This window comes from Somniosus microcephalus, chromosome 4 (assembly GCF_052327205.1).
Source record: "Somniosus microcephalus isolate GS21.2 chromosome 4, FLI_Smic_1.0, whole genome shotgun sequence".
Classification (NCBI taxonomy): domain Eukaryota; kingdom Metazoa; phylum Chordata; class Chondrichthyes; order Squaliformes; family Somniosidae; genus Somniosus; species Somniosus microcephalus.
In genome coordinates, this window is record NC_140990.1 from 61,656,049 (window position 1) to 61,681,585 (window position 25,537).

The 25,537-nt window shown below is 50.5% G+C and overlaps 1 pseudogene across 1 annotated transcript; it reads left to right on the forward strand.

The window, feature by feature from the left end:
* Nucleotides 1-22,735: 22,735 nt before the first annotated feature.
* LOC147119031 (uncharacterized) lies at nt 22,736-25,176 on the forward strand (annotated as a pseudogene). The gene is made up of 2 exons (XR_015077980.1): nt 22,736-23,110; nt 23,695-25,176. The product of XR_015077980.1 is annotated as an uncharacterized LOC147119031 (transcript).
* The last annotated feature ends 361 nt before the right edge of the window (nt 25,177-25,537 follow it).

Below are 25,537 nucleotides of genomic sequence, written 5' to 3' on the forward strand. Positions count from 1 at the left end.
AGAGTCGAGATAGGAAGAGATAAGTTCGGTGGGGCAAGAACAGGCTGAAATGATGGGTCTACCAGGGCAGTCTTGTTTGTGGATCTTGGGAAGGAGGTAGAAGCGGGCTGTGCGGGGTTCAGGAACTATGAGGTTGGCGGCCACGGGGGGGGGAAGATCTCCAGAGGAGTTTAGGTCAGTGACAGTCTTGGAAACGGTGGTTTGATGTTCGGTAGTGGGGTCATGGTCCAGGTGGAGGTAGGAGGAGGTGTCGGAGAGTTGGCGTTCAGCTTCCGCTAGGTAGAGGTCGGTGTGCCAAAGAACAACAGCACCACCCTTGTCAGCAGGTTTACTAACTATGTCAGAGTTGGATCTAAGAGAATGGAGTGCTGCAAGTTCAGAGGGAGGTAGGTTGGAGTGAGTGAGGGGAGCAGAGATATGGAGACGGCCGATATCACGGCGGCAGTTAGCGATGAAAAGATCTAGAGAGGGTAAGAGGCCAGGGGGAGGGGTCCAGGTAGAACGGGAATTCTGAAAGCCCTTCCCGTTTTCCTTTACAAAGATGGCAGTGGTTAACCTGGGCCTCTTGTCCGGAAAAACCCCATAGCTGGAAACGCGGAATCTGTAGGTTCTTATTCGGGTTTGCAGCCTACATCAGGAGCTTATGAAAGCTCCACGCCCACCCGCCGGGTCCATTACTCCTCTCGCCCCGCTGCCTCTCACCCCGCCACCTTATTCCCGCTGCAGAACTGTGTCTCCAGTCTGAGTCGGTCTCCAGCACTCGCACTGCTCTAATCAAAGTCACACTGCGCATGCTCCAGCTCCAGGCCCGCACTGCGCCTGCGCACTGAACACCTGCGGTGAATAGGGCACATTTTGTATCGCGGGGCATGTTGGGTTACATCTTCACCATTGAAAGCCCCAATTACAATCTTAGCATCATAGAATGGTTACAGCACAGGAGGAGCCATTCAGCCCGTCGAGCTCGTGCTGGACCTTAGCAAGAGCACCTCAGTAAATCTCCTTTGCACTCTCTCAAGACCCTTCCCATCCTTCCTAAAGTGTGGTGACCAGAACTGGACACAATACTCCAGTTGTGGCCTAACCAGTGCTTTCTGAAGGCTCAGCATAACTTCTCTAATTTTGTACTCAATACCTCTATTTATGAAGCCCAAGATCCCATATGCTTTCGTTAACCACTCTCTCAATGTGTCCTGCCACCTTCAGGGACCTATGCACATTAACTCCCAGGTCCCTCTGTCCCTGCACACTCTTTAAAACTGTGCCATTAAGTGTATATTGCCTCTCCCTGTTCCTTCTGCCAAAATGCATCACCTCACACTTCTCTGTATTAAATTCCATCTGCCACTTGTCTGCCCATTCTACTAGCCTTTCTATGTCCTGTTGCAGTCGATTGGTATCATCCTCACTGTTTGCCACAGCACCAAGTTTGGTGTCATCAGCAAATTTAGAAATTCTGCGCTGTATTCCAATATCCAGGTCATTTATATATATCAAAAAAAGCAGTGGCCCCAGCACTGACCCTTGGGGAACACCACTGTCTACCATCCTCCAGTCTGAAAAACAGCCATTTACCACAACTCGCTGTTTCCTGTCCTTAAGCCAATTCCTTATCCAAGCTGCCACTGGCCCATCTATTCCATGAGCCTCAATTTTGTTAACCAGCCTTCTATGTGGTACTTTGTCAAACGCCTTCCGAAAATCCATGTAGACAACATCCATTGCATTCCCTTCATCAATCCTCTCTGTTACTTCATCAAAAAATTCAATTCGATTAGTCAAACACGATCTGCCTTTTACAAATCCGTGTTGGCTCTCCTTAATTAGTTTAAACCTCTCCAAGTGCCCGTTAATTTTTTCCTTGATTAAATTAATTAAATTTCTATCAAATCTCCTCACAATTATCTCTGCTCTAAGGAAAACAACCCCAGCATCTCCAGTCTATCCACGTAACTGAAGTCCCTTATCCCTGGAACCATTCTTGTAAACCTTTTCTGCACCCTCTCTCAAGCCTTCACATCCTTCCTAATGTGCGGGGCCCAGAATTGGACACACTACCCCAGCTGAGTCTGAACAAGTGTTTTATAAAGGTTCATCATAACTTCTTTGCTTTTGTACTTTATACCACTATTTATGAAGCCCAGGATGCTTTTTTAACCGCTTTCTCAACCTGTCCTGCCACCTTTAACGAGTTGTGCACACATACCCCCAGGTCTCTCTGTTCATGCACCCACTTTAGAATTGTACCCTTTAGTTTATATTACCTCTCCTCGTTCTTCCAACCAAAATGTATCACTTCGCACTTTTCTGCGTTAAATTTTATCTGCCACGTGTCCGCCCATTCCACCAGCCTGTCTGTCTTCTTGAAGTCGATCACTATCCTCCTCACTGTTCACTATATTTCCAAGTTTTGTGTCATCTGCAAATTTTGAAATAGTGCCCTGTACACCTAAATCCAAATCATTAATATGTACCAAGAAAAGCAGTGGTTCTAGTACTGACCCCTGGGGAACACCACTGTGTACCTTCCTCCAGTCTGAAAAGCAACTGTTCACCACTACTTTCTGTTTTCTGTCACTTAGCCAATTTCATATCCATGCTGCCACTGTCCCTTTTATTCCATGGGCTTCAATTTTTGCTGGCAAGCCTATTATGTGGCACTTTATCAAACACCTTTTGGAAGTCCACGTACACCCCATCAACTGCATTGCCCTCATCAACCCTCACTGTTACCTCATTTAAAATTCAATCAAGTTAGTCAAACACGATTTGCCTTTAACAAATCTGTGCTGGCTTTGCTTAATTAATCCACACTTGTCCAAGTGACTTGTTAATTTTATCCCTGATTACTGTTTCTAAAAGCTGCCCCATCACCGAGGTTAAGATGTCTGCCCTGTAGTTGCTGGGTTTATCCTTACACCCTTTTTTGAACAAGGTTGTAACATTTACAATTCAACAGTTCTCTGGCACCACCCCCGTATCCATGGAGGATTGGAAGATTATGGCCAGTACCTCCGCAATTTCCAACTTTACTCCCCTCAGCATCCTAGGATGCATTCCATCCATTCCTGGTGACTTAACTGCTTTAAGTACATCCAGACTTTCTAGTACCTCCTCTTTATTAATTTTTATCCCATCGAATATTCAACAACCTCCTCCTTCACTATGACTTATAGGGGGAGAAATTGGATGGAGCGGCAAACGAGGCGCCAAGCTCACCTGGGCGCCAGATCTTGCGCTGCGATCGGAGCAGCAGCGATCGCCGCAAATTCATCTTGAGCGCCCCAAGAGGGACACGGGGCGAGGGTCGAGGTGCTCCGCGTCCCTCTTAGGGCGCTGAAACTGAATATCGCAGCGCAACGTGCCACAGCGCCACACGCTGCGGCACGGCACGCTGCGGTACTGCAGGCCTTCCTCCCATTCTTAAGGGGGAGGGGCCTGCACCAGCGCGATGTGCGATCGCGAGTGCCGGCAAAAGAGCCCGGCACCGAGGAGAAGTGCCGGGCTCTCGGAAAACAGCCGGCAATACCGCGGGGGGAGAACAGGAGGCCGGGGATGGAGGTGCTGGCAGGCGGCTGCCGAAAAAAACGGACGCCCCGCACCTCCATCTTAAGTTGGGCCATTGCCGCCACAGGTAGGCCCCGTGAACCGGGCACGATTAGCGAGCGGCGCTAGAGGCGGTCGCTGCCAAATATCGCGATCGGTGTGGTAGTGGGACGCTGCGCACACCGTGATGTCATCGGTGGCGGCGCAGCGCAACAGGCTAATGCTGCCATTAGCGCCCCAGCTCAATATCGCGGGAGGCGTGGCCAGTGGCGCTAAAGCCACTGAGTGCCCTCTTTAGGCGCTAACTGCTGGCGCAGCCCACCGAATTTCTAGGCCACAGAGCCATAGATAGAGTCATAGAGTTATACAGCACAGAAAGAGGCCCTTTGGCGCATCGTGTCCATGCCGACCATCAAGCCCCGTCTATTCTAATATAATAGTAAAATACTGCGGATGCTGGAAATCTGAAATAACAACAGAAAATGCTGGAAATACTCAGCAGGCCAGGCATCATCCGTGGAGAGAGAAACAGAGTTAACGTTTCAGGTCTGGGACCCTTCATCAGAACTGGAAAAAGCTGGAGATGTAACAGATATTAAGCAGGTGCAGAGACAGGGGCGGGGGGGCGCGGTTTAGGAGGGGAGGAAGGAATTGAAAGAACATCCTGTACTTTTGTAAGAGGCAGGAAAGATAAAATGTTGCAAATGGGAATGGCAAAAATCATACTGCATGAAAAATGGGGGCAGGGATAATTATCTGAAATTGTTGAACTCGATGTTGAGTCCGGCAGACTGCAAAGTGCCCAATCGAAAGATGAGGTGCTGTTCCTCGAGCTTACGTTGAGCTACATTGGAACAATGCAATAGGCCGAGGACAGAGAGATCAGAGCGGGAGTGAAGTGGTGAATTAAAGTGACAGGCGACCGGAAGCTCAGGGTCACCCGTACGGACTGAACACCTTCCAATGAAGCGTCTCTGCACCTGCTTAATATCTGTTACATCTCCAGCTTTCTCCAGTTCTGATGAAGGGTCCCAGACCTGAAACGTTAACTCTGTTTCTCTCTCCACGGATGCTGCCTGGCCTGCTGAGGATTTCCAGCATTTTCTGTTGTTATTTCCTGTCTATTCTAATCCCATTTTTCCAGCACTTGGTCCATAGCCTTGTATGCTATGGCGTTTCAAGTGCTTATCTAAATGCTTCTTGAATGTTGTGAGGGTTCCTGCCTCTACCACCCTTTCAGGCAGTGAGTTCCAGATTCCAACCACCCTCTGGGTGAAAAAGATTTTCCTCAAATCCCCTCAAAACCTCCTGCCACTTACCTTGAAACTATGCCCCCTGGTTATTGACCCCTCTAATAGGTAACATCCTGGTGAATCTCTGCACCCTCTCCAATGCAATCACATCCTTCCTATAGTGTGGCGACCAGAACTGCACACAGTATTCCAGCTGTGGCCTAACCAGCGTTTTGTACAGCTCCATCATAACCGCCCTGCTCTTATATTCTATGCCTCGGCTAATGAAGGCAAGTATCCCATATGCCCTTTTAACCACCTTATCTACCTGTCCTGCTGCCTTCAGGGATCTATGTACATGCACACCAAGGTCCCTCTGATCCTCTGTCCTTCCTAGGATCCTACCATTCATTGTGTATTCCTTTGCCTTGTTACTCCTCCCAAAATGCATCACCTCAGACTTTTCAGGGTTAAATTCCATTTGTCACTGTTCTGCCCATCTGACCAACCCGTCTATATCGTCCTGTAGCCTGAGGCTTCCCTCCTCGCTATTTACCACTCCACCAATTTTCGTGTCATCTGCGAACTTACTGATCATATCTCCTACATTCATATCTAAATCATTAATGTACACTACAAACAGCAAAGGACCCAGCACTGATCCCTGCGGTACACCACTGGACACAGGCTTCCAGTCACAAAAACAACCTTTGACCATCACCCTCTGCCTCCTGCCACTAAGCCAATTTTGGATCCAATGTGCCAAATTGCCCTGGATCCCATGGGCTCTTACCTTCTTGACCAGTCTCCTATGTGGGACTTTGTCAAAAGCCTTACTGAAGACCATGTAGACTACATCAACTGCACTACCCTCATCCACACACCTAGTCACCCCCTCAAAAAATTCAATCAAATTGGTTAGACATGATCTCCCCCTGACAAAGCCATGCTGACTATCCTTGATTAATCCTTGACTCTCCAAGTGGAGACTAATTCTGTCCCTCAGAATTTTTTCCAATAATTTCCCTACCACTGATGTTAGGCTCAGTGGCCTGTAATTCCCTGGTTTGTCCCTACTATCCTTCTTGAATAATGGTACTACGTTAGCTGTTCTCCAGTCCTCTGGCACCTCCCCTGTGGCCAGAGAAGTTCTGAAAATTTGTGTCAGAGCCCCTGCAATCTCCTCCCTTGCCTCACACAGCAGCCTGGGATACATCTCGTCTGGGCCTGGGGATTTATCCACTTTTAAGCCCACTAAAACCGCTGGTACCTCCTCCCTCTCAATACTAATTTGTTCAAGTATATCACAATTCCCCTGCCTGATTTCTATGCCTACATCGTCCTTCTCCATAGTGAACACAGATGCAAAATATTCATTTAAAACCTCACCTACATCTTCTGGCTCTACACACAGATTGTCAATTTGGTCCCTAATGGGCCCTACTCTTTCCCTGGTTATCCTCTTGCCCTAAATATACTTATAAAACACCTTGGGATTTTCCCTTTATTTTGCCCACCAGTGTTTTTTCATGCCCCCTCTTCGCTCTCCTAATTTCTTTTTTAAGTAGCCCCCTGCACTTTCTATACTCCTCTAGGGCTTCCACTGTTTTTAGTCCTTTGTATCTGCCAAAAGCCTCCCTTCTTTTCCTAATCCATTCTTGTATATCCCTTGACAGCCAGGGTTCCCTGGGCTTGTTGGTCCCACCCTTGACCTTTACAGGAACATGTTGCCATTGTACTCTTTCTATTTCCTTTCTGAAAGACTCCCACTGCTCTGATGTGGATTTTCCTACAAGTAGCTGATCCCAGTCCACTTTGGCCATATCCTGCCTTATCACATTAAAATCGGCCTTCCCCCAATTTAGAACCTTTATTTCCAGTCCATCTTTGTCCTTTTCCATGACTACCTTAAATCTCACCGAATTATGGTCACTGTCACCAAAATGCTCTCCTACTGACACTTCTACCAATTGCCCGGCCACATTCTCTAGAATTAGGTCCAGTACCACCCCCTCTCTTGTAGGACTTTCTACATGCTGGCTCAAAAAGCTCTCCTGGATGCCCTTTAAGAATTCCGCACCCTCTGAGCCTTTCACACTCTGACTATCCCAGTTAATATTGGGGAAGTTGAAATCCCCTACTATTATTACCCTATTATTTCTACACTTCTCTGAGATTTGCCTACATATCTGTTCCTCTATCTCCCCCTGACTGTTTGGGGGCCTATAGTACACTCCCAACAAAGTGCTTGCCCCCTTTTTGTTTTTAAGTTCTACCCATATGGCCTCATTAGAGGAACCTGCTAAGATATCATCCCTCCTTACAGCAGTAATTGACTCCTTGATTAATATTGCGACACCCTCTCCTCTTTTACACCCCCCTCTGTCTCGCCTGAAGATTCTATACCCCGGAATATTGAGCTACCAGTCCTGCCCCTCCCTCAACCATGTCTCTGTGATAGCAACAATATCTTACTCCCATGTGTTCATCAACACCTTCAATTCATCTGCCTTACTCGCAGGACTCCTTGCATTAAAATAAATGCCATCCAGCCTTGCCATACTCCCTTGTGCCGTTACATATTTGTTCTGCCTTCCAGGCTGACTTGTCTTTTCCTCTACATTTGGCTGTGCAACACCCCCTACTATAGCTCCACTCTGTATCCCATCCCCCTGCCAAGTTAGTTTAACCCCCCCCCCACACCAACAGTACTAGCAAACCTCCCCACAAGGATGTTGGTCCCGTTCTGGTTCAGGTGCAACCCGTCCAACTTGTACAGGTCCCACCTTCCCCAGAAGCAGACCCAATGATCCAGGAAACTAAAGTCCTCCATCCTGCACCAACTCTTTAGCCAAGCATTCATCTGCTCTATCCTCCTGTTCCTATACTCACTAGCAGCATCTTCTTCCTTGGTAAAGACAGATACAAAGTACTCATTTAGTACCTCAGCCATGCCCTCTGTCTCCATGCATTTAGTCTAATTTTTGGTTCCGAATCGGCCCCACCCTTCCTTCACACTAGGGAGAGGCCGTTCACCTGCTCCGTGTGTGGGAAGGGATTCACTCGGTCATCCAACCTGCTGAGACACCAGCGAGTTCACACTGGGGAGAGACCGTTCACCTGCTCCGTATGTGGGAATGGATTCGCTCAGTCATCCCCCCTGCTGACACACCAACATATTCACACTGGGGAGAGGCCGTTCATCTGCTCTGTGTGTGGGAAGCGATTCAAACGTTCATCCCACCTACTGAAACACCAGCGAGTTCACACTGGGGAGAGACCGTTCACCTGCTCCGTGTGTGGGAAGCGATTCAAACGTTCATCCCACCTACTGAAATACCAGCGAGTTCACACATTACTGCAGCGGTTGGATTCTGCTGTTATTGCTGCTGTTAATCACATCCAGGACTGAACCCTATTCATTCTGACATTTGGGGTTTGTTTCTGCTGATCTTAAACTCCAGCCCAGTTATTGAAGTTATTAATATTCTAGATATCTGTTGATTAAATCAGCTTTGCTTCAAATACACAGCGTGTTGAGTATTTGATTTCTCCAAGATAAGAGGAGAATAACTGATGTCCTGTTACTGTCTGCTCCATTTTTGGGCCTTTTCTCCTTTCTAACTCCAGATTATTTCAGTTCTCAGACCTTCAGTTACTCTCATGGACAAGTCCCAGCTCCCCATACATTCCAGAGTGCCTCTCCCAGCCTTGGTATCCAGGAAGGTATCGGTAACACGTCCGGGATCACTAAACACAAACCCAGTCTGTTAATCACTTTCAGCTACTGGGCTTAGTGTGTGACCCACAGCATCTCTCTCACCTTCGATGTGTGAATAGAGCATCACGCCTGCAAACTGAGTTTTGAATTTGCCCTTGCCCTGGGTTTCCCGATGAGCTTGTCCTGGGGCCCAGTGGGCTTTCACTGCTCCGGGGTATTTCCAGGCATGTCCTCACTGCCCCTGGAATTCCCACACATTGCCCCCTGGGTGTGAGGCCAACGCTCTGTGCCTTTAAACACTGAAGTGAAGCCGAGTCCTGCAGGCACACAGTCACCAGAAGGAGTTTCTAACTGTCTGCACCGACCTTTTGGGGAGATTATCCCACTTTTGGGCCGGTTGTGGTTTCTTCCCATTGTCCCGTTGTTTGTTCCCTTGGATAGGATCTTTGTTCCCTTTGGTTTGGTTTCAGTTTCACTGCTGGACCCACCACTCAAAGCACTTTGTCTGATCTGCCCCGGGAATGAGCAGACTCCTCCCTCACCTCCCACACTGCACCATCTATGTTTAAATGAGGGGAGAGTGTAAACCCGGGGAGTCCGCCGTATTCACCGGGCGAAATGTACCAGTGGCAGCGATGGACCAGGAGTGGAGTTTCAGCCCCAATATCTCACTCCCTCCACACAAGTCCAGATCAGCATCAGCCCCCCGCCCCGGGTTCACCTCCTCCACCCCTTGAAGTCCAATCGGGTGAAAGAAGGACACCCTCCGTATAAAGAGACTCCTTGTGTTCTCTCCCAACACTCGAATCCCTCAGGTATCTGGGGAAGTGCACAGACTCACAGCTAAAGGTTCGACAGTCAATGGAAACACCAGGGTGGCAATGGACCCCCTGCCCAGAACCCTAAACGGTTCAAAAGGGACAGGCCCAATCCCATTGGTGATCATTAAAGGTGGAGGGTGAGAGCACAGTGAGGAGACCCACTGAGTGAATGTTTCAAACCCCATCGACTCCAGCACCATCTCCAGAGAGACTCAACTCGGGACAAAGTCTTCTGAGAATGAACGGAGAGGGCAAGGGCTGGGATCTGCCACAGAACCTGCAGCCTGGGGAGCGTTTAATAGTCATCGGATCAAACCTTCCTTGCAAACAGTGGACAACCATCAACTGCCTCAGAAACGGTCATGGTAGATGCTGCCACCTTCTCCATAGATGGAAGATTAAAGCATCCCCATCATGTGACTGTGGAGCTCCTGATCAGACCCTGGAGCCCATCATTGAGCACTGCCCTCCGAGGAAATTCACAGGCAGCCGACAAGATACCCACACTGTAACACAGGAATCTTTGGCCTGGATATCTGACTTAGATATTGACATTGGATTTACTTTGTTACTATCATACGAAAGAAGAAGATCGGACTTTACCTGAGAGTCTCCTTCAGACAGAGCCTGTCTGATCGGGTGGGGATCGGCGAATCAGACCCATACAGGTGAAGGTTTACGCAGTACCTTTGAATCACCATTGAGAGGGGAGATGGGTCTGTCCCCAGGAACTCTGGTCTGTTACAGGATAAGGGAGATGTGTCTGTGGGGTCTGTCCCCAGGAACCCTGGTCTGTTACAGGATAAGGGAGATGGGTCTGTGGGTCTGTCCCCAGGAACCCTGGTCTGTTACAGGATAAGGGAGATGGGTCTGTGGGGTCTGTCCCCAGGAACCCTGGTCTGTTACAGGATAAGGGAGATGGGTCTGTGGGTCTGTCCCCAGGAACCCTGGTCTGTTACAGGATAAGGGAGATGGGTCTGTGGGGTCTGTCCCCAGGAACCCTGGTCTGTTACAGGATAAGGGAGATGGGTCTGTGGGTCTGTCCCCAGGAACCCTGGACTGTTACAGGATAAGGGAGATGTGTCTGTGGGGTCTGTCCCCAGGAACCCTGGTCTGTTACAAGATAAGGGAGATGGGTCTGTGGGTCTGTCCCCAGGAACCCTGGTCTGTTACAGGATAAGGGAGATGGGTCTGTGGGGCCTGTCCCCAGGAATCCTGGTCTGTTACAGGATAAGGGAGATGGGTCTGTGGGGTCTGTCCCCAGGAACCCTGGTCTGTTACAGGATAAGGGAGATGGGTCTGTGTGGTCTGTCCCCAGGCACCCTGGACTGTTACAGGATAAGGGAGATGGGTCTGTGGGGTCTGTCCCCAGGAACCCTGGTCTGTTACAGGATAAGGGAGATGGGTCTGTGGGGTCTGTCCCCAGGAACCCTGGTCTGTTACAGGATAAGGGAGATGGGTCTGTGTGGTCTGTCCCCAGGCACCCTGGACTGTTACAGGATAAGGGAGATGGGTCTGTGGGGTCTGTCCCCAGGAACCCTGGTCTGTTACAGGATAAGGGAGATGGGTCTGTGGGGTCTGTCCCCAGGAACCCTGGTCTGTTACAGGATAAGGGAGATGGGTCTGTGGGGTCTGTCCCCAGGAACCCTGGTCTGTTACAGGATAAGGGAGATGGGTCTGTGGGGTCTGTCCCCAGGAACCGTGGTCTGTTACAGGATAAGGGAGATGTGTCTGTGGGGTCTGTCCCCAGGAACCCTGGTCTGTTACAGGATAAGGGAGATGGGTCTGTGGGGTCTGTCCCCAGGAACCCTGGTCTGTTACAGGATAAGGGAGATGGGTCTGTGGGGTCTGTCCCCAGGAACCCTGGTCTGTTACAGGATAAGGGAGAGGGGTCTGTGGGGTCTGTCCGCAGGAACCCTGGTCTGTTACAGGATAAGGGAGAGGGGTCTGTGGGGTCTGTCCCCAGGAACCCTGGTCTGTTACAGGATAAGGGAGATGGGTCTGTGTGGTCTGTCCCCAGGAACCCTGGTCTGTTACAGGATAAGGGAGATGGGTCTGTGGGGTCTGTCCCCAGGAGCCCTGGTCTGTTACAGGATAAGGGGGATGGGTCTGTGGGGTCTGTCCCCAGGAACCCTGGTCTGTTACAGGATAAGGGAGATGGGTCTGTGGGGTCTGTCCCCAGGAACCCTGGTCTGTTACAGGATAAGGGAGATGGGTCTGTGGGGTCTGTCCCCAGGAACCCTGGTCTGTTACAGGATAAGGGAGATGGGTCTGTGGAGTCTGTCCCCAGGAACCTTGGTCTGTTACAGGATAAGGGAGATGGGTCTGTGGGGTCTGTCCCCAGGAACCCTGGTCTGTTACAGGATAAGGGAGATGGGTCTGTGGGGTCTGTCCCCAGGAACCCTGGTCTGTTACAGGATAAGGGAGATGGGTCTGTGGGGTCTGTCCCCAGGAACCTTGGTCTGTTACAGGATAAGGGAGATGTGTCTGTGGGGTCTGTCCCCAGGAACCCTGGTCTGTTACAGGATAAGGGAGGTGGGTCTGTGGGTCTGTCCCCAGGAACCCTGGTCTGTTACAGGATAAGGGAGGTGGGTCTGTAGGGTCTGTCCCCAGGAACCCTGGTCTGTTACAGGATAAGGGAGATGGGTCTGTGGGGTCTGTCCCCAGGAACCCTGGTCTGTTACAGGATAAGAGAGATGTGTCTGTGGGGTCTGTCCCCAGGAACCCTGGTCTGTTACAGGATAAGGGAGGTGGGTCTGTAGGGTCTGTCCCCAGGAACCTTGGTCTGTTACAGGATAAGGGAGATGTGTCTGTGGGGTCTGTCCCCAGGAACCCTGGTCTGTTACAGGATAAGGGAGATGTGTCTGTGGGGTCTGTCCCCAGGAACCCTGGTCTGTTACAGGATAAGGGAGATGGGTCTGTGGGGTCTGTCCCCAGGAACCTTGGTCTGTTACAGGATAAGGGAGATGTGTCTGTGGAGTCTGTCCGCAGGAACCCTGGTCTGTTACAGGATAAGAGAGATGGGTCTGTGGGGTCTGTCCCCAGGAACCCTGGTCTGTTACAGGATAAGGGAGATGGGTCTGTGTGGTCTGTCCCCAGGAACCCTGGTCTGTTACAGGATAAGGGAGATGGGTCTGTGGGGTCTGTCCCCAGGAACCCTGGTCTGTTACAGGATAAGGGAGAGGGGTCTGTGGGGTCTGTCCGCAGGAACCCTGGTCTGTTACAGGATCAGGGAAATGGGTCTGTGGGGTCAGTCCCCAGGAACCCTGGTCTGTTACATGATAATACATTTTTCAAACACGATTTCCCTTTCCTAAAACCATGCTGACTCTGCCTAATCATATCATTTTCTAAGTGCCCTTTTCCATTTCCTTAATAATGGATTCCAGCATTTTCCCGATGATATCAGACTAACTGGCCTGTAGATCCCTGTTTTCTCTCTCCCTCCTTTCTTGAATAGCGGGGTTACATTTGCTACCTTCCATTCCACGAGGACCTTTCCAGAATCTAGTGAATTTTGGAAGATCACGACCAATGCATCCACTATCTCCGCAGCCACCTCTTTTAGAACCCTAGGATGTAGGCCGTCAGTTCCAGGGAATTTGTCGGCTTTTAGTCCCATTAGTTTCTCAAGTACTTTTTCTGGACTGATATGAATTACTTTAAGTTCCTCACTCTCATTAGTCCCTTGGTTCCCCACTATTTCTGGAATCTCAACCTTCTCCAGTGTAGCTCACGCGGCTCCAGCTCGTGCAGCCTAAGCCCGGGCTGTCCGCAGTGCGGCCACAACATGCCCGTAGACTTGTACGAGTGGTCGGGACCTCTCACCCTGACCAAGGTGGACGAGAAGCCTGTGCAGCCCCTCCGTGTCAAATATGGCAACGTGGACGTAGATGTGCTGGGTAAAGTGCTGAGCCCGGCCCAGGTACTGACTGCAGCTGAGAGCTGAACACACAGGAACCGCTCCAGTGCCTGGAGCCAGCAACAAGAGGCAACAAAAGCAAGGAAGGCACAGAGTACAAAAGCAAGGAAGTTATGATGAACCTTCATAAAACACTGGCTCGGCCTCAACTGGAGTATTGTGTCCAATTCTGGGCACCGCACTTTAGGAAGGATGTGAAGGCCTTAGAGAGGGTGTAGAAAAGATTGACAAGAATGATTCCAGGGATGAGGGACTTCAGTTACGTGGATAGACTGGAGAAGCTGGGGTGGTTCTCCTTAGAGCAGAGAAGGTTGAGAGGAGATTTGATGGAGGTGTTCAAAATAATGAGGGTTTTGGACAGAGTAGATAGAGAGAAACTGTTCCCATTGGCGGAAGGGTCGAGGACCAGAGGACACAGATTTAAGGTGATTGGCAGAAGAACCAAAGGCGACATGAGGGAAAACATTTTTACGCAGCGAGTGGTTAGGATCTGGAATGCACTGCCTGAAAGGGTGGTGGAGGCAGATTCAATCACGGCTTTCAAAAGGGAATTGGATAAGTACCTGAAAGAAAAACATTTGCAGGGTTACGGGGAAAGGGCGGGGGAGTGGGATTCGCTGAAGTGGTCTTGCAGAGAGCCGGCACCGGCTCGACGGGCCGAATGGTCTCCTTCTGTGCTGTAACCATTCTCTGATTCTAAGCTTATATTGTGGTTAATAACAGACAAAACCTGTTCTTTCCCCTGATCTGATTACAGTTTCCAACCAGTCGATTCAGTAAATGGAATGGCTTATCAGTGTTGCCATGGCAACCTGTCTGCAGTGAAAGGCCTGTTTGAGTTTCTAACTCAGACTAAACTTCTCTTTCCCATAATACACATTATATCAGACATTTGATGTCAATGTATTTTAGCCATGTTATGTTAATATCTCTAAAATCTACAGGAGATCAGATACACAAATCTTTAAAAGTTGGAGGACAAATTTATAAAGTGGTTTAAAAATGTTACCCGAGGTTTTTTATAAATGGGGCGTAGAAAACAAAATCATCGGTTCGCCTGCAGTTAGAATAAGTTTTGGGCATCTTACACTGGGAAGGATGTCGGGACCACAGAATAAATTCACTGAGGTTATACCACGGATGAGAGGCTTTAGTTATCAGAGAATCAGAGAATGATACAGCACAAAAGGCGATCATTCGGCCCATCATGCTTGTGCCAGCTCTTTGGGGGAGCTATCCAATTAGTCCCACTCCTTTGCTCTTTCCCCATATCCCGGTAAATGTTCTCCTTTCAAATATTTATCCAATTCCCTTTTGAAAGTTACTCTTGAATCTGCTTCCTCCACCCTTTCAGGTAGTGCATTTCAGATCATAATAACTCGCTGGGTAAAGAAATGTTTCCTCATGATGACCTGTCTGCAGTGAAGCGCCTGTTTGAGTTTCTAACTGAGGCGAACTTCTCTTTCCCAGGAGGAGAGATGAGAGAAACTGGGGCACTTCTCATTAGAACAAAGCAGGGTGAGAGGAGATGTGAGCGAGGTGTTTAAACTTGATCAACGACACCGACCAAAATATCAGAGACACTCCCTGTCCCTCAGGACCTGTGTCCAGGGGAGAAGCTGATGGGTTTATCAGATCATCTTTGGGTTAAATGTTGTGCTCGTGGAGCTGAGCCCCTAGTGTCAGCATCAAACACTCTCCAGTCGGGTACAGCATGGGTTAGATACAGAGTAAACCCATCAGCCGCTCCCCGACACAGATACCGAGGGACAGGGAGTGTCCGGGACAATTACATTTCTCACTCAATAAGGTATAAATTGATCCTGTACCTCTCCCCATTAATCCTGGGCTCCACACGGGGCGAATCCTGCTCCTGTTTCCCTTCTTGTAACAGCACTGAGCTAAACCCAGCCCATAATGAGCAGGGCCCAGGGAGGTTGGTTGCGAGGCACTGCAGTGATGTCATAAAGCAGGGCCATTCAGCCCAGCTGGTCGTCTCCTTGTCCCTTTAAAGGTGGAGAGCCGGGACACCCTGTCTCCAAACACATCCCACCTGTTCATACTGAGAATCCCCGGGGAAGGCCCAAGGCCCAGAGTGTGGAACACAACCAAGGGGGAAAGAGGAGGAGAGAAGGGGAGGTAAATCAAGGAGTCGGGACTGAGGGACACCAAGCTTCAGTTTTAGAGCCTGTAGACTTCAGGAGGGGAAGACTGAGTTCAGTAGTTTTAGGATCCAGGGAGAGAACAAGGAGCAGATGGGGAGACTGGTGTGGATTCCAGCACAGTGAGGATGTAGGGGGAAGGAGATTGTGTCGGGCCGTGTATTAGGGGTGTAGGAGGGACAAGAGAGGAAAGGTCAGACATTCTGACACGCTCACACTGAGAAATGAGCTGCAGAACTGCCGACATCGTCAGCTTTAAGGAGACGTTTCCTTTTGGAGATCGGATTGCCCATTGAGTTTGATTAAATTGATGTTAAAGTAACAAGGCTGCTTTGCCCCGTGACAATAACAGATTATCAGAATATTTCCCATAGGTTAAAATCCAATATTACAGGGGCTCACTGCCCTGGAGGGTTAAAGTGGACCCTGTGATATAATAGAATTTTCTGTCCTGTCAGACTTGGACATCTTGTAGATCCATCTTTTAACAAGTTGTGGCAACTCAGTTCTCTGATGGATTCCACGCAGTTTGTAACAAGTCCTCAATCAGCTCGTCTTATTGTTGAGATATCAAGAACCCGACAATGCGTGTGTGGAAAACAAAGCTCATTTATTTGACATTGATATAGATTAAACTCCAGCCCAGTTATAGGGGTTACTAACATCAGCTGAAACAAACCCCAACTGTTAGAATGAACATGGTTCAGTCCTGGATGTGATTAACAGCAGCAATAACAGCAGAATCCAAATCCTGCAGTCACTTGTGAACTCGCTGGTGTCTCAGCAGGTTGGATGACTGAGTGAATCCCTTCCCACACACAGAGCAGCTGAACGGCCTCTCCCAAGTGTTATCTCGCTTGTGTGTCAGCAGGTTGGATGAACGAGTGAATTCTTTCCCACATACAGAGCACGTGAACGACCTCTCCCTGGTGTGAACTTGCTTGTGTGTCAGCAGGTTGGATGAACGAGTGAATCCCTTCCCACATATGGAGCAAGTGAACGACCTTTCCCCAGTGTGAACTTGCTGGTGTTTCAGCAGGTTGGATGAGTGGGTAAATGCCTTTGCACAGTGAGAGCACCTGAATGGTCTCTCATCACTGTGAACTCGCTGGTGTGTCAGCAAGTGGTTAGACTCAGAAAATCCCTTCCCAGACAATGAGCAGGTGAATGGCCTCTCCCCAGTGTGAACTTGCTGGTGTGTCAGCAGGTTTAATGATTCTTTGAAAGTCTTCAGGCAGTGAGAGCAAGTGAATGGTCTCTCCCCAGTGTGACTGTGTTGATGAGTTTCCAGCTGGGATGGGTAATTGAATCGCTTCCCACAATCCCCACATGGTGCGGGTGTCCTTGTGTCTCTCCAGGTTGGACGATCAGTTGAAGCCTCGTCCACACACAACACGTGTGCGGTTTCTCCCCGCTGTGAACGGTGCGATGTTTTTTCAGGCTATGTGACTGGTTAAAGCTCTTTCCACAGTCAGTGCACTGGAACACTCTCACTCGGGTGTGTGTGTCTCGGTGCTTTTCCAGTCACACTGATGTTTGAAATCTTTTCCCACAGACATAACAGACAGACATTTCTCCTTCCACATTCAAAGGCCGATGATATTCGGGGCCTCATGAATGAAGTGACTCTGTCAGAACTTGACGTGATGTTTGGTTTGAGATTGCGGTCTTACAGCCTGTAAAAAGAGTTTACAATAGTTATCACTGCAAAGTAAGGTTAGAAAATCAGAACAGACATTTCTAGGTGCTGACTCTGGCTGGGTTCAGTTCTACACTCACTGGTTCCCCTCCCTCTCCTCCCCTGAAGGTGCTGACTCTGGCTGGGTTCAGTTCTACACTCACTGGTTCCCCTCCCTCTCCTCCCCTGAAGGTGCTGACTCTGGTTGGGTTCAGTTCTACACGCAGTGGTTCCCCTCCCTCTCCTCCCCTGAAGGTGCTGACTCTGGCTGGATTCAGTTCTACACTCACTGGTTCCCCTCCCTCTCCTCCCCTGAAGGTGCTGACTCTGGTTGGGTTCAGTTCTACACGCAGTGGTTCCCCTCCCTCTCCTCCCCTGAAGGTGCTGACTCTGGCTGGGTTCAGTTCTACACTCACTGGTTCCCCTCCCTCTCCTCCCCTGAAGGTGCTGACTCTGGTTGGGTTCAGTTCTACACGCAGTGGTTCCCCTCCCTCTCCTCCCCTGAAGGTGCTGACTCTGGCTGGGTTCAGTTCTACACTCACTGGTTCCCCTCCCTCTCCTCCCCTGAAGGTGCTGACTCTGGCTGGATTCAGTTCTACACTCACTGGTTCCACTCCCTCTCCTCCCCTGAAGGTGCTGACTCTGGCTGGGTTCAGTTCTACACTCACTGGTTCCCCTCCCTCTCCTCTCCTGAAGGTGCTGACTCTGACTGGGTTCAGTTCTACACTCACTGGCTCCCCTCTCTCTCCTCCCCTGAAGGTGCTGACTCTGGCTGGGTTCAGTTCTACACACTGGTTCCTCTCTCTCTCCTCCCCTGAAGGTGCTGACTCTGGCTGGGTTCAGTTCTACACTCGCTGGTTCCCCTCCCTCTCCTCCCCTGAAGGTGCTGACTCTGGCTGGGTTCAGTTCTATACTCACTGGTTCCCCTCCCTCTCCTCCCCTGAAGGTGCTGACTCTGGCTGGGTTCAGTTCGACATTCACTGGCTCCTCTCCCTCTCCTCCCCTGAAGGTGCTGACTCTGGCTGGGTTCAGTTCTACACTCACTAATTCCCCTCCCTCTCCTCCCCTGAAGATGCTGACTCTGGCTGGGTTCTGTTCTATACTCGCTGGTTCCCCTCCCTCTCCTCCCCTGAAGGTGCTGACTCTGGCTGGGTTCAGTTCTATACTCACTGGTTCCCCTCCCTCTCCTCCCCAGAAGGTACTGACTCTGGCTGGGTTCAGATCTGCATTCACTGGTTCCCCTCCCTCTCCTCCCCTGAAGGTGCTGACTCTGGCTGGGTTCAGTTCTACACTCACCAGTTTCTCTCCAATATGTGACCCATGTGCCCAATCTCCATGTGTGAACCTCAACAGTGAGTGTCGACAGGCTGTTCCACTGTCCTCACCTGAGGCCTCACACGTGCGTTTTCCAGCAGGGTCACTGAACCCTCCTGCAAATGGCTCAGTGGGTAAAGGCAGGAGGGGCCCAGTTATAACCTGTCTGTGTATCCTCCCCATCTAATTCCCGGTAAAAGCTGTTTACAAAAGTCATCACAGTAAGTAGGAACATAGGAACAGGAGTCAGTCATTCAGCCCCTCGAGCCTGTTCCGTAATTCAATGTGATCATGGCTGATCTGTATCTTAACTCCATCTTCCCACCTTCATTCTGTAACCCTAACTATCCTCGCCCAACAAAAATCTAGCACATAGTTTTGAAATTTTCAGTTGGTTCCCAACCTCAGCAGCTTTTGGGGGAGAGAATTCCAGATTTCCACGACCCTTTATGAATATAAGAAATAGGAGCAGGAGTCGGCTATAGGGTCCCTGGAGCCTGCTCTTTCCCGCCCTATCCCCATATCCCTCGATTACTTTAGTGTCCAAAATTTAATCTGAGTCTTGGTTATTCTCAATGACTGAGCACCCACAGCCCTCTGGGTAGAGAATTCCAAAGATTCACATGCCTCATCTCAGTCCTAAATGGCCGACCCCTTATCCTGAGACTGTGACCCCTGGTTCTAGACTCTCCAGCCAGGGGAAACAGCCTCTCAGCATTTGGGTGAAGTTGTGCTTCCTGACATCACTCCTGAATGGCCTGGGTCTAATTTCAAGGTTGTGTCCCCTTGTTGTGGACTCCCTGATCAGAGGAAATAGTTTCTCTCTATCTACCCTGTCAACTCCTTTAATCATCTTAAACACCTCAATTAGATCACCCTTTAATCTTCTATATTCAAGGGAATACAAGCCCAGTCTGTGCAGCCTGTCCTCATAATTTACAAATGTCATCTCTGGAAGTACAGGATAGAAATTCTGAACAGACAGTTCTAGTTTCTCGGGAACATTCTTTCCTCTCTTGCCCCTCCTAAGCTGTAAATCCCCCGTTCCACACACTCTCCCCCGTCCCACACACTCTCCCCCGTCCCACACACTCTCCCCCGTCCCACACACTCTCCCCCGTCCCACACACTCTCCCCCGTCCCACACACCCTCCCCCGTCCCACACACCCTCCCCCGTCCCACACACTCTCCCCCGTCCCACACACTCTCCCCCGTCCCACACACTCTCCCCCGTCCCACACACTCTCCCCCGTCCCACACACCCTCCCCCGTCCCACACACTCTCCCCCGTCCCACACACTCTCCCCCGTCCCACACACTCTCCCCCGTCCCTCACACTCTCCCCCGTCCCACACACTCTCCCCCGTCCCACACACTCTCCCCCGTCCCACACACTCTCCCCCGTCCCACACACTCTCCCCCGTCCCACACACTCTCCCCCGTCCCACACACTCTCCCCCGTCCCACACACTCTCTCCCCCGTCCCACACACTCTCCCCCGTCCCACACACTCTCCCCCGTCCCACACACTCTCCCCCGTCCCACACACTCTCCCCCGTCCCACACACTCTCCCCCGTCCCTCACACTCTCACCCGTCCCACACACTCTCCCCCGTCCCACACACTCTCCCCCGTCCCACACCCTCCCCCGTCCCACACACTCCCCCGTCCCACACACTCTCCCCCGTCCCTCACACTCTCCCCCGTCCCACACGCTCTCCCCCGTCCCACACGCTCTCCCCCATCCCACACGCTCTCCCCCGTCCCACACACTCTCCCCCGTCCCACACACTCTCCCCCGTCCCACACACTCTCCCCCGTCCCACACACTCTCCCCCGTCCCACACACCCTCCCCCGTCCCACACACCCTCCCCCGTCCCACACACTCTCCCCCGTCCCACACACTCTCCCCCATCCCACACACTCTCCCCCGTCCCACACACTCTCCCCTGTCCCACACACTCTCCCACTTCATCACATCCTCGCTGTTTGAAATCCAGATTCATCGCAACCTCTGAATTTTCTCCCTTTCTCTCCTGAAGGTGCTGCGTGATGGTGGGGTTTGGCCCCAGTCACTGTCTGCCCTCCAGTACCTCACCGAGTGGTAATTCTGAGCTGTGAGCCTATACTGAAGGTGCTGTGTGATGGTGGGGTTCAGCCCCAGTCACTGTCTGCCCTCCAGTACCTCACCAAGTGGTAATTCTGAGCTGTGAGCCTATACTGAAGGTGCTGTGTGATGGTGGGGTTCGGCCCCAGTCACTGTCTGCCCTCCAGTACCTCACCGAGTGGTAATTCTGAGCTGTGAGCCTATACTGAAGGTGCTGTGTGATGGTGGGGTTCGGCCCCAGTCACTGTCTGCCCTCCAGTACCTTGCCAAGTGGTAATTCTGAGCTTGTGGGCCTATAGAGTGAGCTGCCAGCATTTCGACCATGGGGAGCAGCACAGCTGCCATCCCCGGCTGATTCTGTCTGGAAAAGTTGAGGTCAATGGTAGCACAGCAACAACAACGCGCATTTACATAGCACCTTTAACGTAGTAAAATATTCCAAGGTGGTTCGCAAGAGCGGAATCAGTCAAAAATTGACACAGAGCCAGAGAAGGAGACATTAGAACTGGTGACGAAAAGCTTGGTCAAAGATCTTAGGGCCTCGGCAACTGAAGTAATGGTCACCAATGGTGGAGCAAAGGAAGTGGGGGTTGCACATGAGGCCAGAGTTGGAGGAACGCAGGGGTCTCTTGGGTTGTACAGCTGGAGGATCAGAATTTTAAAAGGCTGAAGCCACAAAATAGAAAGCAGTCCCCCCCCCTGCCACCCCCCAGTACAGAATGTGGCTCACTACTAACAGGAAGGATGTTACTTTATCTACTGTAGGTGCAGAGAGGTGAGCCATTGTCCTGGTGTCAGGCCATGGGCTCAGTTGGTAGCACCCTCGCCTCTGAGTCAGAAGGATTGTGGGTTAAAATCCCACTCCAGAGACTTGAACACAAAACATAGAAACATAGAAACATAGAAAAATAGGAGCAAGAGTGGACCTCGGCCCTCGAGCCTGCTCCACCATTCAATATGATCAAGGCTGATCCACTATCTCAATACCATATTCCCGTTCTCTCCCCTTCCCCCTTGATGCCTTTTGTGTCTAGAAATCTATCTCCTTCTTAAATATATTCAGTGACTTGGCCTCCACAGCCTTCTGTGGTAGAGAATCCCACAGGTTCACCACCTTCTGAGTGAAGAAATTTCTCCTCATCTCAGTCCTAAATGTCCTACCCCATATTCTGAGACTGTGACCCCTCGTTCTAGACCCCCTAGCCAGGGGAAACATCCTCCCAACATCCAGTCTGTCTAGCCTTGTCAGAATTTTATACGTTTTAATGAGATCCCCTCTCATTCTTCTAAACTCTAGTGAATGCAGGCCTAGTCGACCCAATCTCTCCTCATACGTCAGTCCTGCCATCCCAGGAATCAGTCTGGTGAACCTTCGCTGCACTCCCTCTGTGGCAAGTATATCCTTTCTTAGGTAAAAAGATCAAAACTGCACACAGTACTCCAGGTGTGGTCTCACCAAGGCCCTGTATAACTGTAGTAAGACATCCTTGCTCCTGTTCTCAAATCCTCTTGCAATGAAGGCCAACATACCATTTGCCTTCCTAACTGCTTGCTGCACCTGCATGTTTGCAAATCTAGGCTGACACTCCAGTGCAGTGTTGAGGGAGTACTGCACTGTCGGAGATGGCATCATTTAGATGAGATATTAAACCGAGCTCCCGTCTGCTCGTTTGGGTGGATGTAAAAGATCCCATGGCACTATTTTGAAGAAGAGCAGGAGAGTTATCCCCGGTGTCCTGGCCAATATTTATCCCTCAATCAACATCACAGAAACAGATTATCTGGTCATTATCATATTGCTGTTTGTGGGAGCTTGCTATGCGCAAACTTGCTGCCGCATTTCCGACATTACAACAGTGACTACACTTCAAAAAGTACTTCATTAACTGTAAAGCGCTTTGGGACGTCCGGTGGTCGAGAAAGGCGCTGTATAAATGCAAGTATTTCTTTCTCTAAATATCACAAACAGATGCACAATGAGGGGAAATCAATCTCTGTACCTTTAACTAACAGCGACATGGAGCGAGGGCAATGAATGAGCTTTAAACACCTGGTCCACTTAGCACTGAAGTGTCTGAAACTCAGAACCGGAACTCCAGGGAAACACAATACTGAACATGGCAGATGCTCTTACCCAGAGTGCCTCACACGGCTGAATACGGCCTATCTCCATCAGCAGGGGCGCAGTGCGCAGGCGCGGAAAGGGCTGGTCCCCGGAGAACGCCTTCCTGCGCGGAGCATGCGCGGTGCGGCTCCAGGACACTGAGCGGGGGCGAGCGCGGCCTCAGCAACACCGACTGCGCGTCTCAGGCCCCGAATCAGAGCGGTCGGGCCCGGCGGACGTGCGGCCAGGGCCCCGGCACCAGGAAACCCAGGGTGCAGCGCCTCCCCCAGACTCGGAGAAACCACAACTGGATCGACACAGCAGAGCCGCCAATCCAGAGCCGGCTTGTATCAGGGCGGGCGCTGGATGCGGAAGTCGCTCCCTGGCCGCCTGTGGAGGTCTTTTTGTTGCTTCAGTTTGAGCTGGAGTGGAGATGGAGGAGAAGCTGCTGGGTTTAACCCCCAGTACTTCTGAGCCCAGGAGGACCCAACAATTTCCAATGTGAGACTGTCAAGGGAGGTGGATTCTGGGGGAGATTAGGTTGTTAAACAGACACTGTCCCTACAATGTGAAAGAGTATTGTTTCAGGAACAAGTATTTCTGTACAGGCTTTTAATCCATTTTAAATCTACAGATTTTTTATTCATTCTTGGGGTGTGGGTGTCGCTAGCAAGGCCATTGTGTCCAAGGCAGGATGGTTTGTGACTTGGGGAACTTGGAGGTGATGGTGTTCCCATGCACCTTCTGCCTTTGCCCTTCTAGATGATGACGGTCTGGGGTTTGGGAGGTTCTGTCAAAGTGCGAGTCGAGTTGCAGATGTATAAAGTCTCTCTCCTTCGCCCCTCCCCCTGACGCCTCTCCTCACATAGAGGGCAGAGTTCTTGTGTAGGCCCAGGCCGGGTGGTGGGTTCCAGTGAACTAGTGAACCAGTGGGATTTTATGACAATCTGGCAGCTTTCATGGTCACTTTTTTCTAGTGCCAGCCCCACAAATTACCTGATTCATTAAGCTCAATTTCACAATCTGCCTCTTTTTGTGGGTTGTCTCTTACACTCCCTTTTTCCTGTTTTAAATTCATTTTACAGGCTATTGGAAGGGGAGGATTTGCATACGGGAAACTCAAACCAAACACCGGATCAAGATCTGACCGAGTCACTCGATTCATCAGGACCTGAATATCATCAGTCTTTGAATATGGAAGCAAAAAGCACCGTTCACAGTGGGGAGAAACCGTACAAGTGTTCTGTGTGTGGACGAGGCTTCAGCAGATCATCTGGCCTGTCGAGACACAAACGCATTCACACCGGGGAGAGGCCGTTCACCTGCCCTGAGTGTGGGAAAGGTTTCACTAATTCATCCCACCTCCTGAGACACCAGCGAGTTCACACTGGGGAGAGATCGTTCACTTGCTCCATGTGTGGGAAGGGATTCAATCAGTCATCAAACTTGCTGAGACACCAGCGAGTTCACACTGGGGAGAGGCCGTTCACCTGCTCTGTGTGTGGGAAGGAATTCAATCAGTCATCCAACCTACTGAATCACCAGCGAGTTCACTCTGATGAGAGACCTTTTAAATGTTCAGACTGTGGGAAGTGCTATAAAAGTTCCGGGGAACTAACATGCCATCAACGTGTTCACACTGGGGAGAGACCGTTCAGCTGCTCTCACTGCGGGACTGGGTTCAGGCGGTCATCTGAACTCACTGTACACCAGCGAGTTCACACTGGAGAGAGACCATTCACCTGCTCTGTCTGTGGGAAGAGATTCACTCAGTCATCCACCCTGCTGAAACACCAGCGAGTTCACACTGTGGAGAGGCCATTCACCTGCTTCGAGTGTGGGATAGGATTCATTCAGTCATCCGACCTTCAGACACATCAGCGAGTTCATACTGGGGAGAGGCCGTTCACCTGCTCTGAGTGTGGGACGTGTTTCACTCGTTCATCCCACCTGCTGACGCACCAGCTTGTTCACACTGATAAGAGACCTTTTAAATGTTCTGACTGTGAGAAGAGATTTAAAAGCAAAACGCATCTGCTGAGACACCAGAGAGTTCACACTGGGGTGAGGCCGTTCACCTGCCCTGAGTGTGGGAAGGGATTCACTCAGTCATCCACCCTACTGAATCACCAGCGAGTTCACACTGATGAGAGACCTTTTAAATGCTCGGACTGTGGGAAGTGCTATAAAAGTTCTGGGGAACTGACATGCCATCAACGCGTTCACACTGGGGGAGGCCGTTCAGGTGCTCTCACTGTGGGACTGGGTTCAGGCAATCATCTGAACTCACTGTACACCAGCGCACTCACACTGGGGAGAGGCCGTTCACCTGCTCTGTGTGTGGGAAGGGATTCACTTGGTCATCCAACCTGCTGACACACCAGCGAGTTCACAAGTGACTGCAGGGGTTGGATTCTGCTGTTGTTGCTGCTGTTAATTACATCCAGGACTGAACCATGTTCATTCTAACAGTTGGGGTTTGATTCTGTTGATGTTAATAACTCCTGTAACTGGGCTGGTGTTTAATATTCTGGATAGATGTCAAATAAATCAGCGTTTTAAACAGATTGCTGTAGATTTTTGTCTTTCACACCTGAGTGTTTAGCATCACCTGGCTGGAGCTCAGAAAGGACAATCTGGGGGAGGATCGTACGGCGGGAACAGAACTTCAGCCTGGACACAGTCCTTCAGGGCCACACTGAGAGGGGCAAACGGCACTTTGGGCTTTCTCGTCTCTCTTCACTGACAGCAAAGTCCCCGTGCGGGTTAATCTCGAGGTGTGTGAGAAACGTGTCCCAGCCGCTCTCTGCCATGGTTCAGAGCTCCTAGGCACAGAACAGAAGGATCCTTTAGGAATGTACACCAGTGCTTTTTTTTTAACGGCCTTATTAACCTGTGTCATTACTTTTAGTGATTTGTGTATCTGTA